The 17,830-nt window shown below is 53.9% G+C and overlaps 1 protein-coding gene across 2 annotated transcripts in view; it reads left to right on the plus strand.

Annotated features, from left to right (window-relative positions):
- Positions 1-4,326, plus strand: part of ankrd40 (ankyrin repeat domain 40) — a 41,653-nt gene extending 37,327 nt beyond the window's left edge. The window contains exon 6 of one of the 2 annotated variants that reach the window (XM_038777753.1): positions 4,179-4,326. The gene's annotated coding sequence lies outside the window, so the exon portion shown is untranslated. Of the gene's footprint in view, positions 1-4,174 lie in introns of both variants that reach the window. The other variant, XM_038777754.1, reaches the window with a different exon arrangement.
- Positions 4,327-17,830: the final 13,504 nt, after the last annotated feature.

Below are 17,830 nucleotides of genomic sequence, written 5' to 3' on the forward strand. Positions count from 1 at the left end.
ACACCCCTCACTGTAACACTGATACACCCCACACCACTGAACATGATTATCCACACCCCTCACTGTAACACTCTGATATATCCCACACCCCTCACTGTAACACTGATATACCCCACACCCTCACTGTACACTGATATACCCCACACTCATTGAACTCTGATACCACAACCTTCACTGTAACACTCTGATATACCCACACCCCTCACTGTAACACTGATATACCCACCCCTCACTGTAACACTCTGATATACCCCACACCCTCACTGTAACTCTGATATACCCCACACCCTTCACTGTAACACTGATATACCCCACACCCCTCACTGTAACACTGATATACCCCACACCCCTCACTGTAACACTCTGATATACCCCACACCCTCACGTAACTCTCTGATATACCCCACACCCCTCACTGTAATATACCCCACACCCTCACTGTAACTCTCTGATATACCCCACACCCCTCACTGTAACACTCTGATATACCCCACACCCCTCACTGTAACACTCTGATATACCCCACCCCTCACTGTAACTCTCTGATATACCCCCACCCCTCACTGTAACTCTCTGATAACCCCACACCCCTCACTGTAACACTGATATACCCCACACCCCTCACTGTAACACTGATATACCCCTCACTGTAACACTCTGATATACCCCACACCCCTCACTGTAACTGATATACCCCACACCCCTCACTGTAACGCTCTGATATACCCCACACCCTCACTGTAACACTCTGATATACCCCACCCCCTCACTGTAATATACCCCACACCCCTCACTGTAACGCTCTGATATACCCACACACCCCTCACTGTAACACTGATATACCCCCACACCCTCACTGTAACACTCTGATATCCCCCACACCCCTCACTGTAACACTGATATACCCCACACCCTCACTGTAATATACCCCACACCCTCACTGTAATATACCCACACCCTCACTGTAATATACCCCACACCCTCACTGTAATATACCCCACACCCTCACTGTAATATACCCCACACCCCTCACTGTAACACTGATATACCCACACCCCTCACTGTAACTCTGATATACCCACACCCTCACTGTAACGCTCTGATATACCCCACACCCCTCACTGTAACACTCTGATATACCCCCACACCCCTCACTGTAACACTGATATACCCCACACCCCTCACTGTAACACTCTGATATACCCCACAACCCTCACTGTAACACTCTGATATACCCCACACCCCTCACTGTAACACTGATATACCCCCACCCCTCACTGTAACACTGATATACCCCTCACCCTCACTGTAACACTGATATACCCACACCCCTCACTGTAACAATGATATACCCACAACCCTCACTGTAACACTCTGATATACCCCACACCCCTCACTGTAACACTGATATACCCCACACCCCTCACTGTAACACTGATATACCCCACATCCCTCACTGTAACACTCTGATATACCCCACACCCCTCACTGTAACATTCTGATATACCCCACACCCCTCACTGTAACACTGATATACCCCACACCCTCACTGTAACACTCTGATATACCCCCACCCCTCACTGTAACACTGATATACCCCACACCCCTCACTGTAACACTGATATACCCCACACCCCTCACTGTAACACTCTGATATACCCCACACCCCTCACTGTAACACTGATATACCCCACACCCTCACTGTAACACTGATATACCCCACACCCTCAATGTAATATACCCCACACCCTCACTGTAACATACCCACACCCCTCACTGTAACACTGATAACCCCACACCCTCACTGTAACACTGATATACCCACACCCCTCACTGTAACACTCTGATATACCCCACACCCTCACTGTAACACTGATATACCCCACACCCCTCACTGTAACACTGATATACCCCACACCCTCACTGTAACACTGATATAGCCCACACCCCTCACTGTAACACTCTGATATACCCCACACCCCCACATGTAACACTCTGATATACCACACCCCTCACTGTGACACTCTGATATACCCCACACCTCTCAATGTAACACTCTGATATACCTGACACCCCTCACTGTGACACTCTGATATATCCACACCCCTCACTGTAACTCTCTGATATATCCCACACCCTCACTGTAACACTCTTATATACCATAAGACCATAAGACATAGGAGTGGAAGTAAGGCCATTCGGCCCATCGAGTCCCTCACTGTAACTCTGATATACCCCACACCTCTCACTGTAAAACTCTGATATACCCCACACCCCTCACTGTGACACTCTGATATACCCCACACCCTCACTGTAACACTCTGATATATCCCACACCCCTCACTGTAACACTCTGATATACCCCACACCTCACTGTAACTCTCTGATATATCCCACACCCCTCACTGTAACTCTGATATACCTCACACCCCTCACTGTAACACTGATATACCCCACACCCCCTTCACTGACACTGATATATCCCACACCCCCTTCACTGACACTGATATACCCACACCCTCACTGTAACACTCTGATATACCCCACACCCCTCACTGTAACACTCTAATATATCCCCACCTCACGTAAACTGATATACCCCACACCTCTCAAGTAACACTCTGATATACCCCACATGTAACACTCTGATATACCCCACCCCTCACTGTAACACTCTGATAATCCCACAACCCCTCACTGTAACGCTCTGATATATCCCACACCCCTCACTGTAACACTCTGATAACCCCACACCCCTCACTGCCTAATGATAACCACACCCCTCACTGTAACACTCTGATATACCCCACACCCCTCACTGTAACACTCTGATATACCCCTCACTATAACACTGATGATATACTCCACACCCCTCACGGAACACTCTGATATACCCCACACCCCTCACTGTAACACTGATATACCCCACACCCCTCACTGTAACACTCTGATATACCCCACACCGCACTGTAACACTGATATACCCCTCACTGTAACACTCATATACCCCACACCCCTCACTGTAACACTCTGATATACCCCACACCCCTTACTGTAACAGTGATGTACCCCCAACCCTCACTGTAACACTGATATACCCCACACCCCTCACTGTAAACACTGGTATACCCCACACCCCTCACTGTAACACTTGATATATCCCGCACCCCTCACTGTAACACTCTGATATACCCCTCACTGTAACACTCTGATATACCCCACACCCCTCCCTGTAACACTGATATACCCCACCCCTCATTGTAACACTCTGATATATCCCAACCCCTCACTGTAACACTCTGATATACCACACCCTCACTGTAACACTCTGATATACCCCTCACTGTAACACTCTGATATACCCACACCCCTCACTGTAACACTCTGATATACCCACACCCCTCACTGTAACACTCTGATATACCCACCCCTCACTGTAACACTCTGATATACTCCACACCCTCACTGTAACACTCTGATATACTCCACACCCCTCACTGTAACACTGATATACCCCACACCCCTCACTGTAACACTGATATACCCCACACCCCTCACTGTAACGCTCTGATATATCCCACACCCCTCACTGTAACACTCTGATGTACCCCACACCTTGTTTTTACACACAGGAAATGATTTAAAAACAAATTAGAATACTCTATTATTTTATCCCATTAAGGGACAATTTAGCGTGGCCAATCCACCTATCCTGCACATCTTTGGGTTGTGGGGGTGAAACCCACGCAGACATGGGGCAAATGTGCAAACTCCACACGGACAGTGACCCAGGGCCGGGATCGAACTTGGTTGGAAATGTTAATGATTCTGCTTTTGTAATTTGCTGGTGGTTTAAATACATTTATTTCTTTAGTTGTCCCCTTACCATTTCCCCTGGCCTTACACCATGGCCGTTTTGTTATTTAACTCTCCTACCTTCCCCCTAACTCACAGCTGCCCTGCTATTTTTTCTCCCATTGCCTGTTCCCTGACTTTGTTCTGACATTAAACCTGTCACATCTCAAACAGTTTTTTTTACTTTATGTTTAGGATAAAGAAGTTGGGAGGCTTCAGAATTTCCAAGAGTTGGAGTTTGTTTTACTGAAAGGAGACACAATCTCCTCACCAGCTGCTCTTACTGAACGACCTTGTTACAATCAGGGAGCTGCAACGATGACCTACTGAATCTCCCTTCCATCTCTCACTGTGACCAACCATCACTGCGATTAGCCCAACGACTGTTGCTATCTGTAAGAGAGGACAAGTGACTGTAGGCAGTGTAGCCCCTGCTCTGTGATGCCTACAAGATTAATTCCAGCAGTTACTGGAGGGGCACCAACACTACTTCAAGCTCCCCTCATAAATAAAAGCTAATTAGATACATAAAAACTCCCTCCATTCCTGTCAAACCCCTCTCCCCAGTCTGGACACTCTCATCCCATCTTGGCAGTTGCAGTGAGAATACTCCAGGAGCAGGGAGGGTGTCAGGCGGTAGGGGAGGTGTCAGGCAGTAGGGAGGGTGTCAGGCAGTAGGGAGGAGGGTGTCAGGCGGTAGCGGGTGTCAGGCGGTAGGGAGGGCGTCAGGTGGTAGGGAGGGCGTCAGGTGGTAGGGAGGGAGGGTGCCAGGCGGTAGGGGAGGGTGTCAGGCGGTAGAGGAGGGTGTCAGGCGGTAGGGAGGGTGTCAGGTGGTAGTAGGGAGGGTGTCAGGCGGTAGGGAGGGAGGGTGTCAGGCGGTAGGGAGGGTGTCAGGCGGTAGGGAGGGTGTCAGGCGGTAGGGAGGGTGTCAGGCGGTAGGGAGGGTGTCAGGCGGTAGGGAGGGTGTCAGGCGGTAGGGAGGGTGTCAGGCGGTAGGGAGGGTGTCAGGCGGTAGGGAGGGTGTCAGGCGGTAGGGAGGGTGTCAGGCGGTAGGGAGGGTGTCAGGCGGTAGGGAGGGTGTCAGGCGGTAGGGAGGGTGTCAGGCGGTAGGGAGGGTGTCAGGCGGTAGGGAGGGTGTCAGGCGGTAGGGAGGGTGTCAGGCGGTAGGGAGGGTGTCAGGCGGTAGGGAGGGTGTCAGGCGGTAGGGAGGGTGTCAGGCGGTAGGGAGGGTGTCAGGCGGTAGGGAGGGTGTCAGGCGGTAGGGAGGGTGTCAGGCGGTAGGGAGGGTGTCAGGCGGTAGGGAGGGTGTCAGGCGGTAGGGAGGGTGTCAGGCGGTAGGGAGGGTGTCAGGCGGTAGGGAGGGTGTCAGGCGGTAGGGAGGGTGTCGGGTAGGGAGGGTGTCAGGCGGTAGGGAGGGTGTCAGGCGGTAGGGAGGGTGTCAGGCGGTAGGGAGGGTGTCAGGCGGTAGGGAGGGTGTCAGGCGGTAGGGAGGGTGTCAGGCGGTAGGGAGGGTGCAGGCGGTAGGGAGGGTGTCAGGCGGTAGGGAGGGTGTCAGCGGGGTTAGGGAGGGTGTCAGGCGGTAGGGAGGGTGTCAGGCGGTAGGGAGGGTGTCAGGCGGTAGGGAGGGTGTCAGGCGGTAGGGAGGGTGTCAGGCGGTAGGGAGGGCGTCAGGCGGTAGGGAGGGCGTCAGGCGGTAGGGAGGGCGTCAGGCGGTAGGGAGGGCGTCAGACGGTAGGGAGGGCGTCCGACGGTAGGGAGGGTGTCAGGCGGTAGGGAGGGTGCCAGGCGCCAGGAGGTAGAAGGGATATCAGGGTGTCAGGCGGTAGGGAGGGTGTCAGGCGGTAGGGAGGGTGTCAGGCGGTAGGGAGGGTGTCAGGCGGTAGGGAGGAGGGAGGGTGTCAGGTGCCAGGCGGTAGGGAGGGTGTCAGGCGGTAGGGAGGGTGTCAGGGGTAGGGAGGGTGTCAGGCGGTAGGGAGGGTGTCAGGCGGTAGGGAGGGTGTCAGGCGGTAGGGAGGGTGTCAGCGGTAGGGAGGGTGTCAGGCGGTAGGGAGGGTGTCAGGCGGGGGTAGGGAGGGTGTCAGGCGGTAGGGAGGGTGTCAGGCGGTAGGGAGGGTGTCAGGCGGTAGGAGGGGGTCAGGCGGTAGGGAGGGTGTCAGGCGGAAGGGAGGGTGTCAGGCGGTAGGGAGGGTGTCGCGGTAGGGAGGGTGTCAGGCGGTAGGGAGGGTGTCAGGCGGTAGGGAGGGTGTCAGGCGGTAGGGAGGGTGTCAGGCGGTAGGGAGGGTGTCAGGCGGTAGGGAGGGTGTCAGGCGGTAGGGAGGGTGTCAGGCGGTAGGGGGTGTCAGGTGGTAGGGAAGGTCAGGTGCCAGGAGGTGGGGGTGTCATGGGGCAGGCGGGGGGGGGGGTGACAGGGGGCAGGCGGTGGTGGGGTGACAGGGGGCAGGCGGGGGGGGGGTGACGGGGCAGGTAGTAGCGAGGCGTCAGGTTGTAGGGGGTATCAGGCGGTAGGGAGGGTGTCAGGCAGTAGGGAGAGCGACAGGCGGTAGGGAGGGCGTCAGGCGGTAGGGAGGGCGTCAGGCGGTAGGAAGGGTGATTGCTGATGTATGATCTGCCATTTTGTAAACGGGGATTTTGGGTGTTTGGTGATTTACATCTTCCGCTGATCATTGGCGATCGCTGGCGGTAAATGTGTTGCCCTGCCTTAACATCTCCCTCTGGATGAAAACCATGATCACCCTGTCCCCTTACCCGCCGCTCCCACAGCCCCACCCTCATCCCAATCTATCCCCACCCCACCACTCCCACAGCCCCACCCTCATTCCCTATCTATCCCCGCCATCCACAGCCCCACCCTCATTCCCAATCTTTCCCCGCCACTCCCCACAGCCCCACCCTCATTCCCAATCTATCCCCACCCCGCCATCCACAGCCCCACCCTCATTCCCAATCTATCCCCACCCCGCCACTCCCCACAGCCCCACCCTCATTCCCAATCTATCCCCCCCCGCCACTCCCCACAGCCCCACCCTCATTCCCAATCTATCCCCGCCACTCCCCACAGCCCCACCCTCATTCCCAATCTATCCCCGCCGCTCCCCACAGCCCCACCTCATTCCCAATCTATCCCCACCCCGCCACCCCACAGCCCCACCCTCATTCCCTATCTATCCCCCGCTACTCCCCCCAGCCCCACCCTCATTCCCAATCTACCCCCACCCCACCACTCCCCACAGCCCCACCCTCATTCCCAAACTACTCCCCCCACCCCGCCACTCCCCACAGCCCCACCCTCATTCCAAACTACTCCCCCCACCCCGCCACTCTCCACAGCACCACCCTCATTCCCAATCTTTACCCTGCCACTCCCCACAGCCCCACCCTCATTCCCAATCTATCCCCACCCCGCCACTCCCCACAGCCCCACCCTCATTCCCAATCTATCCCCACCGCCACTCCCCACAGCCCCACCCTCATTCCCAATCTATCCCCACCCCGCCACTCCCCACAGCCCCACCCTCATTCCCAATCTATCCCCCGCCACTCTCCACAGCCCCACCCTCATTCCCAATCTATCCCCACCCGCCATTCCCCACCGCCCCCCCCTCATTCCCAATCTATCCCCGCCACTCCCCACAGCCCCACCCTCATTCCCAATCTATCCCCCGCCACTCCCCACAGCCCCACCCTCATTCCCAATCTATCCCCCGCTACTCCCCACAGCCCCACCTCATTCCCAATCTATCCCCACTGCCACTCTCCACAGCCCCACCCTCATTCCCAATCTAACCACCCCCATCCTGCCAATCTCCACAGCCCCACCCTCATTCCCAATCTATCCCCCGCTACTCCCCACAGCCCCACCCTCATTCCCAATCTATCCCCACTGCCACTCTCCACAGCCCCACCCTCATTCCCAATCCCCACCCCACCATTCCCCACAGCCCCACCCTCATTCCCAATCTAACCACCCCCATCCGCCGCTCCCCACAGCCCTACCCTCATTCCCAATCTAACCACCACCCATCCCGCCACTTCCATAGCCTCTATCCTGGTGATTTCCCCAAGTCAGAAAGTTATTTTTATAAGAAGCTCAAAAATAAAACTGACTACTTTATTTTTCTATTGTCACCATTGCTGCCAGCCGGTGTCCGAGGAGCTGATTTGTCATCTCGTTCTCTTCCACTTGTTTAACCATCAGGAGTGTGTTTATTGATGGCGATCTGATTTAGGGTGAGTCCTGGGTGACGTTTCAGAGAAACACTCCCAATTCGTCACTCTGAAATCACTTACCAAACCTATGCATTTAGAGATTTGCTAATTTTATATATATATATAAGATATCTGCCTTTTCCTTTATTTCCATATTCAATAACACTTTTTCAAAATGTTACAATCAGGAATTGAAAGCAATAACTGTAATTATCATAAAACAACGTTTGTGTGTAATGAAGTGATCAAAGTTTGTGTGGATATGTATGGGGTGCATGTGTGTAGCTGATGTCTGCATATGGGTATATGTTTGCATGTGTCTGTGTGCAATTGCTGCTTAATCTGTGTTTATTTCCAGACAATGGGAACTGTCAGCTGAAATCTTTTCCCAGCTTCCTGTAGCTCTTAAATACTGGAGAGTCCAGGAGAGGGAGCTGCTCTACAGGAGAAGCAAGACAGACACAGAAACAAGGCAGCAGTTCACAACTGCCCGATGCTGTGTGTGTTTCTCAGTGTCAGCTCCTGTACGGTCTGTGTGTGTGTGTGTGTGTCTGTCTCTCTCAGCTCATGTACGGTCTGTGTGTGTGTGTGTCTCTCAGCCCATGTACGTCTGTGTGTGTGTGTGTGTCTCAGTGTCAGCTCCTGTACAATCTGTGTGTCTCAGTGTCAGCTCATGTACGATCTGGTGTGTGTGTCTCTCAGCCCATGTACGGTCTGTGTGTGTGTGTCTCAGTATCAGCTCCTGTACAATCTGTGTGTGTCTCAGAGTCAACTCCCGTACGGTCTGTGTGGTGTGTCTCAGTGTCAGCTCCTCTACGATCTGTGTGTGTGTGTCTCAGTGTCAGCTCCTGTACGATCTGTGTGTGTGTGTCTCTCAGCCCATGTACGGTCTGTGTGTGTGTCTCAGTATCAGCTCCTGTACAATCTGTGTGTGTCTCAGAGTCAACTCCCGTACGGTCTGTGTGTGTGTGTTTCTCAGTGTCAGCTCCTATACGGTGTGTGTGTGTGTCTGTGTGCCTCAGTTTCAATATGCAATAGGTTAAAGAGCACAAGTGACTTCTGTCTGATACATTCACATGTTTCTCTGCTCAGATATGTATTTGAAGCAAAGCGCTGAACACTTTAAACTTGCTCCAAGCGGACACTGAGCTCTGATATGTCAGAGTGCTGGAATATATCTCCACTCATCTCCTGAATGTGCTGTCAGGGTTTAATCGTGAGCAGAGGTGATACCATGTGGACCTTAATCTTGGATTGGTGGGATTGAGGCTGATCCTGGTTCAGGACAGCTCTGTTCCTTGGCAGAGTGGCACAGTCTGGACTAGCTCAGTCATGACCCGAAGTTTCAATCTCATTATATCCAGAATGATTAATTCCACACTAATCTGGTACTTTGTGGAGCTGTCGCCATTGCACAGATCCTCAACAAACAGCATCAACTCAGTTATCAGAGAGGCAGCAAAACCGGAGCTGGTGAGGATATCACCCTCGGACAGTCACTGAAATAAAATTACATCCAACCCGAGCTTAATCTATCTAACCCCGTGCTGTACCTGTCCTGGGAGTGTTTGATGGGGACAGTGTAGAGGGAGCTTTACTCTGTATCTAACCCCGTGCTATACCTGTCCTGGGAGTGTTTGATGGGGACAATGTGTAGGGAGCTTTACTATGTATATAACCCTGTGTGTACCTGTCCTGGAGTGATTAATGGGGTCAGTGTAGAAGGAGCTTTACTCTGTGTCTAACCCCGCGCTGTACCTGTCCTGGGAGTGTTTAATGGGGTCAGTGTAGAAGGAGCTTTACTCTGTATCTAACCCTGTGCTGTACCTGTATGGGACAGTGTAGAGGAGCTTTACTCTGTATCTAACCCCGTGCTGTACCTGTCCTGGGAGTGTTTGATGGGGACAGTGTAGAGGGAGCTTTACTCTGTATCTAACCCCGTGCTGTACCTGTCCTGGGAGTGTTTGATGGGGACAGTGTAGAGGGAGCTTTACTCTGTATCTAACCCCGTGCTGTATCTGTCCTGGGAGTGTTAATGGGGACAGTGTAGAGGGAGCTTTACTCTGTATCTAACCCCGTGCTGTACCTGTCCTGGGAGTGTTTGATGGCGACAGTGTAAAGGGAGCTTTACTCTGTATCTAACCCTGTGCTGTACCTGTCCTGGGAGTGTTTGATGGGGACAGTGTAGAGGGAGCTTTTCTCTGTATCTAACCCCGTGTTTTACAAGTCCTTGGGGTGTTTAATGGGGACAGTGTAGTGGGAACTTTACTCTGTACCTAAACCCGTGCTGTACCTGTCCTGGGAGTGTTTGATGGGGACAGTGTAGAGGGAGCTTTACTCTGTATCTAACCCCGTGCTGTACCTGTCCTGGGAGTGTTTAATGGGGACAGTGTAGAGGGAGCTTTACTCTGTATCTACCCCGTGCTGTACCTGTCCTGGGATTGTTTAATGGGGACAGTGTAGCGGGAGCTTTACTCTGTATCTAACCCTGTGCTGTACCTGTACTGGGGGTGTTTGATGGGGCCAGTGTAGAGGGAGCTTTACTCTGTATCTAACCATGTGCTGTACCTGTCCCGGGAGTGTTTGATGGGGACAGTGCAGAGGGAGCTTTACTCTGTATCTAACCCTGTGCTGTACCTGTCCTGGGAGTGTTTGATTGGGCCAGTGTAGAGGGAGCTTTACTCTGTATCTAACTCCGTGCTGTACCTGTTCTGGGAGTGTTTGATGGGGACAGTGTAGAGGAAGCTTTACTCTGTATCTAACCCATGCTGTACCTGTCCTGGGAGTGTTTGATGGGGACAGTGTAGAGCGAGCTTTACTCTGTATCTAACCCGTGCTGTACCTGTCCTGGGAGTGTTTGATGGGGACAGTGTTGAGGGAGCTTTACTCTGTATCTAACCCCGTGCTGTACCTGTCCTGAGAGTGTTTGATGGGGACAGTGTAGCGGGAGCTTTACTCTGTATCTAATCCCGTGCTGTACCTGTCCTGGGAGTGTTTGATGGGGACAGTGTAGAGGGAGCTTTACTCTGTATCTAACCCCGTGCTGCACCTGACCTGGGATTGTTTAATGGGGACAGTGTAGCGGGAGCTTTACTCTGTATCTAACCCCGTGCTGTACCTGTCCTGGGAGTGTTTGATGGGGACAGTGTAGCGGGAGCTTTACTCTGTATCTAACCCTGTGCTGTACCTGTCCTGGGGTGTTTGATGGGGACAGTGTAGAGGAAGCTTTACTCTGTATCTAACCCCGTGCTTTACCTGTCCTGGGAGATTTTGAGAGTATCATAGCCAGAGTACTGACCCCAGTGCTTCCGACTTGATTTTCTTCCCAAACTTGCTGATCGTCAGCCTTTAGCAGGTTTTGATGATTGATGTTTGTTGGTATTATTGGTGTGATTTATTTGAGAAAGCTCAGTACATTCCTGCCCCGGACTCTGCCCAGAATAAGCTGTACGTGACAAGACGACCACTGGATTGTAGGTGCAACCACGGGACCCGGATACTTAATCTCCCATGCAACAATCTGGCTATTGTAAGGTTCCATGGTGTGATCAGCACCCTCGTCTGCAGGGCTTGGCGGTGAGAGTGGATTATTAACCTGTTAGTCACCGTCTTTCGCTTCCTAATGTGGACATGTCTTTTCGACCATTAAAATGGGGGGTGACGTGTTTTTACTCTGTTCTGTGTCCTCTCCTCTTCCTTACTGCGGGTTTCATCAATTAGTTTAGGCCCTTGACATCTTTCCAGAGACTTGTGTACAGAATTGAGGCAGATCCCCTGACTGTAGTAATAAGAGGGAGTGCTGAACTGTTAGAGGGTCAGTACTGAGGGAGTGCTGCACTATCAGAGGGTCAGCACTGAGGGAGTGCTGCACTGTCAGAGGGTCAGTACTGAGGGAGTGCTGCACTGTCAGAGGGTCAGCACTGAGGGAGTGCTGCACTGTCAGAGGTCGGTACTGAGGGAGTGCTGCACTGCCAGAGGGTCAGTACTGAGGGAGTGCCGCACTGTCAGAGGTCGGTACTGAGGGAGTGCCGCACTGTCAGAGGGTCAGTACTGAGGGAGTGCTGCACTGTCAGAGGGTCAGTACTGAGGGAGTGCTGCACTGTCAGAGGGTCAGTACTGAGGGAGTGCTGCACTGTCAGAGGGTCAGTACTGAGGGAGCCGCACTGTCAGAGAGTCAGTACTGAGGGAGCGCCGCACTGTCAGAGGTCAGTACTGAGGGAAGTGCCCGCACTGTCAGAGGGTCAGTACTGAGGGAGTGCCGCACTGTCAGAGGGTCAGTACTGAGGGAGTGCCGCACTGTCAGAGGGTCAGTACTGAGGGAGTGCTGCACTGTCAGAGGGTCAGTACTGAGTGAGTGCTGCACTGTCAGAGGGTCAGTACTGAGTGAGTGCCGCACTGTCACAGTGTCAGTACTTAGGGAGTGCCGCACTGTCAGAGGGTCAGTACTGAGGGAGTGCTGCACGTCAGAGGGTCAGGACTGAGTGAGTGCCACACTGTCAGAGGGTCAGTACTGAGGGAGTGCCGCACTGTCAGAGGGTCGGTACTGAGGGAGTGCTGCACTGTCAGAGGGTCAGTACTGAGGGAGTGCCGCACTGTCAGAGGGTCGGTACTGAGGGAGTGCTGCACTGTCAGAGGGTCAGTACTGAGGGAGTGCCGCACTGTCAGAGGGTCAGTACTGAGGGAGTGCCGCACTGTCAGAGGGTCAGTACTGAGGGAGTGCCGCACTGTCAGAGCGTCAGTACTGAGGGAGTGCTGCACTGTCAGAGGGTCAGTACTGAGGGAAGTCTGCACTGTCAGAGGGTCAGTACTGAGGGAGTGCTGCACTGTCAGAGAGTCAGTACTGAGGGAGTGCTGCACTGTCAGAGGGTCAGTACTGAGGGAGTGCCGCACTGTCAGAGGGTCAGTACTGAGGGAGTGCCGCACTGTCAGAGGGTCAGTACTGAGGGAGTGCCGCACTGTCAGAGGGTCAGTACTGAGGGAGTGCCGCACTGTCAGAGGGTCAGTACTGAGGGAGTGCCGCACTGTCAGAGGGTCAGTACTGAGGGAGTGCCGCACTGTCAGAGGGTCAGTACTGAGGGAGTGCCGCACTGTCAGAGGGTCAGTACTGAGGGAGTGCCGCACTGTCAGAGGGTCAGTACTGAGGGAGTGCTGCACTGTCAGAGGGTCAGTACTGAGGGAGTGCCGCACTGTCAGAGGGTCAGTACTGAGGGAGTGCTGCACTGTCAGAGGGTCAGTACTGAGGGAGTGCCGCACTGTCAGAGGGTCAGTACTGAGGGAGTGCCGCACTGTCAGAGGTACCATGATTTGGATGAGATTTGAACAGATGCTGTGACTGCACTCTTGATTCTCTCAGCACTATTTCAAAGAAGAGCAGGTGAGTTGTCTTGTGTGCCCTGGCTAATATCTGGTGTCATGTTGCCTGTTTTGTTGAGTGTGCTTTACACTTAATTTGCTCTGTTTTATTACCTTGCTCTAGAGTCACCAGGTATTCTTTATGATACCACCACATCATCACAGTGCTGTTTGTGGGAACTTGCTGTTGTCAAATTTCCACCTGAGCTTCCACATTGCCACAGTAGTGACACTTCAAAACGTTCGATTGTCCGGCACCTTGAGACATCCTGAGCTTATGAAAGGTGCCATAGTAATGCAACTCTTAAAATTAATGACTCAAAATTGACTACAATATTACATCACTGGCTTGTCCATGATTTGGAGAGTCAGCATTCTGTTTGTGCTTTTGTTCTTTAGACCCTTTCGATTCTAAAATTAGTGTTCTTTTCCATAACTCATCCTTTAAAGATTTATGTATTACAATCTCAAACACTCTGCTGCTCTATCTGTTGTACATATTAACCTTCCCTCCTCAATTGGTCCTTCCAAATCTATTAACTCTTATTTGATATTTATTGTTACATGTCATGAAGTACAGGGAAAAGTATTTTTCTGCGGCGGAGGAAGCGTACACTATGTACATAGTAGACAAAGAATAATCAACAGTGAACATTGATAAATGGTACATGGAAAGTGATTGGTTACAGTGTGGAACAAGGGGCCAAACAAAGCAAATACGTGAGCAAGAGCAACATTTGCCTTCCTATTTGTATCTTAACTGCATCTTAACTTTGTGATTCATGTACAAGTGCATCCAAATTCCCGAGATAAAGGGTGAAAGTCAGGGGCCGGATTCACCGAGCCAGCGATGGGTCGGAGAATCGTCCGGGTTGCGGGAAATTCCTGTCACGCCGGGCTGCCAATTCTCCGGTCGCCGCGGCGCCGGTCGGGGGTCGTGGAAATAGGCCCCCCGTAGCGATTCTCCACAGGCGACGGGCCGAACTCCCTACGAGTTCTGCCGAGTCACGCCGGCGTGGTTCAAACCTGGTACCACCCGGAGGGAGCTCGGACCCGCGGCCGCTGTGGATGTCCTGGTGGGGGGCGGTGGGATTTGACTCCAGGGGGCGGCCTCCACAGGGTCCAGGCCCGCAATCGGGGACTTCCGATCGGCGAGTAGCCGCGATCTGTAGGGGGGCCTACATCCATCCGCGCAGGCCCGCTGTTAGGGCTCAGATAAGTTGCTGTGCACCGGCATGGAGATGGCAACCATGCGCTGTCGCACACATGCAGAAAACAGCGCCGGCCCTACAGGGCCTCCGGAGCAGCGCGCAGCATTCCGGCGTCGTGTTAGCGCCTAACAACCGGGGATTTGTTGGGCACGAGGCTCGTTGGCGCCAGCGTACACCACTCCGGTCTTTACGCCGGCGTCAACACTTAGCCGGGATTTCACAGAATCCCAGCCAGACTGTGTGGAACTGTATCCCAGTGAGAGTCAGTGTGTGTGGGACCCGTACCCCAGTGAGAGTCAGTGTGAGTGGGACCCGTACCCCAGTGAGAGTCAGTGTGTGTGGGACCCGTACCCCAGTGAGAGTCAGTGTGTGTGGGACCCGTACCCCAGTGAGAGTCAGTGTGTGTGGGACCCGTACCCCAGTGAGAGTCAGTGTGTGTGGCACTGTATCCCAGTGAGAGTCAGTGTGTGTGGGACCCGTACCCCAGTGAGAGTCAGTGTGTGTGGGACTGTACCCCAGTGAGAGTCAGTGTGTGTGGGACCCGTACCCCAGTGAGAGTCAGTGTGTGTGGGACTGTACCCCAGTGAGAGTCAGTGTGCGGGACCCGTACCCCAGTGAGAGTCAGTGTGTGTGGGACTGTACCCCAGTGAGAGTCAGTGTGTGTGGAACCCGTACCCCAGTGAGAGTCAGTGTGTGTGGGACCCCAGTGAGAGTCAGTGTGTGTGGGACCCGTACCCCAGTGAGGTCAGTGTGTGTGGGACCCGTACCCCAGTGAGGGTCAGTGTGTGTGGGACCCGTACCCCAGTGAGTAGTCAGTGTGTGTGGGACCCGTACCCAGTGAGAGTCAGTGTGTGTGGCACTGTATCCCAGTGAGAGTCAGTGTGTGTGGGACCCGTACCCCAGTGAGAGTCAGTGTGTGGGGACTGTACCCCAGTGAGAGTCAGTGTGTGTGGGACCCGTACCCCAGTGAGAGTCAGTGTGTGTGGGACCCGTACCCAGTGAGAGTCAGTGTGTGTGGACCCGTACCCCAGTGAGAGTCAGTGTGTGTGGGACCCGTACCCCAGTGAGAGTCAGTGTGTGTGGGCCCCGTACCCCAGTGAGAGTCAGTGTGTGTGGAACTGTATCCCAGTGAGAGTCAGTGTGTGTGGGACCCGTACCCCAGTGAGAGTCAGTGTGTGTGGGACCCGTACCCCAGTGAGAGTCAGTGTGTGTGGGACCCGTACCCTAGTGAGAGTCAGTGTGTGTGGGACCCATACCCCAGTGAGAGTCAGTGTGTGTGGAACTGTACCCCAGTGAGAGTCAGTGTGTGTGGGACCCGTATCCCAGTGAGAGTCTGTGTGTGTGGTACCCCTACCCCAGTGAGAGTCCGTGTGTGTGGGACTGTACCCCAGTGAGAGTCAGTGTGTGTGGAACTGTACCCAGTGAGAGTCAGTGTGCGTGGAACTGTACCCCAGTGAGAGTCGGTGTGTGTGGGATCCGTACCCCAGTGAGAGTCAGTGTGTGTGGGACCCGTACCCTAGTGAGAGTCAGTGTGTGTGGGACCCGTACCCCAGTGAGAGTCAGTGTGTGTGGGACCCGTACCCCAGTGAGAGTCAGTGTGTGTGGGACCCGAACCCCAGTGAGAGTCAGTGTGTGTGGGACCGTACCCCAGTGAGAGTCAGTGTGTGTGGGACACGTACCCCAGTGAAAGTCTGTGTGTGTGGGACCCGTACCCCAGTGAGAGTCAGTGTGTATGGAACTGTATCCCAGTGAGAGTCCGTGTGTGTGGGACTCGTACCCCAGTGAGAGTCCGTGTGTGTGGGACCCGTACCCCAGTGAGAGTCAGTGTGTGTTGGACTGTACCCCAGTGAGAGTGTGTGTGTGGGACTGTACCCCAGTGAGTGTCAGTGTGTGTGGGACCCCTACCCCAGTGAGAGTCAGTGTGTGTGGGACCCGTACCCCAGTGAGAGTCAGTGTGTGTGGTACCCCTACCCCAGTGAGAGTCAGTGTGTGTGGGACCCGTACCCCAGTGAGAGTCAGTGTGTCTGGGCCTGTACCCCAGTGAGAGTCAGTGTGTGTGGGACCCGTACCCCAGTGAGAGTCTGTGTGTGTGGGACCCGTACCCCAGTGAGAGTCAGTGTGTATGGAACTGTATCCAGTGAGAGTCAGTGTGTGTGGGACCCGTACCCCAGTGAGAGTCCGTGTGTGTGGGACCCGTACCCCAGTGAGAGTCAGTGTGTGTGGAACTGTATCCCAGTGAGAGTCCGTGTGTGTGGGACCCGTACCCCAGTGAGAGTCCGTGTGTGTGGGACCCGTACCCCAGTGAGAGTCAGTGTTTGTGGGACTGTACCTCAGTGAGAGTCAGTGTGTGTGGGACCCCAGTGAGAGTCAGTGTGTGTGGGACCCGTACCCCAGTGAGAGTCAGTGGTGTGGAGCCCGTACCCCAGTGAGGAGTCCGTGTGTGTGGGACCCGTACCTCAGTGAGAGTCAGTGTGTGTGGGACCCGTACCCCAGTGAGAGTCAGTGTGTGTGGGACTGTACCCCAGTGAGAGTCAGTGTGTGTGGTACCCCTACCCCAGTGAGAGTCCGTGTGTGTGGGACCCGTACCCCAGTGACAATCAATGTCTGTGAGACCCGTACCCCAGTGAGAGTCAGTGTGTGTGGGACCCGTACACCAGTGAGAGTCAGTGTGTGTGGGGACCCGTACTCCAGTGAGAGTCAGTGTGTGTGGGACCCGTACCCCAGTGAGAGTCAGTGTGTGTGGGACTGTACCCCAGTGAGAGTCTGTGTGTGTGGGACCCGTACCCCAGTGAGAGTCAGTGTGTGTGGAACTGTATCCCAGTGAGAGTCCGTTGTGTGTGGAGCCCATACCCCTTTGAGAGTCAGTGTGTGTGGGACCCGTACCCCAGTGAGAGTCAGTGTGTGTGGGACCCGTACCCCAGTGAGAGTCCGTGTGTGTGGGAACCGTACCTCAGTGAGAGTCAGTGTGTGTGGAACTGTATCCCAGTGAGAGTCAGTGTGTGTGGAGCCCGTACCCCAGTGAGAGTCAGTGTGTGTGGAACTGTATCCCAGTGAGAGTCAGTGTTTGTGGGTCCCGTACCCCAGTGAGAGTCAGTGTTTGTGGGACCCGTACCCCAGTGAGAGTCAGTGTGTGTGGAACTGTACCCCAGTGAGAGTCAGTGTGTGTGGAACTCATACCCCAGTGAGAGTCAGTGTGTGTGGGACAC

This window comes from Scyliorhinus canicula, chromosome 18, assembly GCF_902713615.1.
Source record: "Scyliorhinus canicula chromosome 18, sScyCan1.1, whole genome shotgun sequence".
Classification (NCBI taxonomy): domain Eukaryota; kingdom Metazoa; phylum Chordata; class Chondrichthyes; order Carcharhiniformes; family Scyliorhinidae; genus Scyliorhinus; species Scyliorhinus canicula.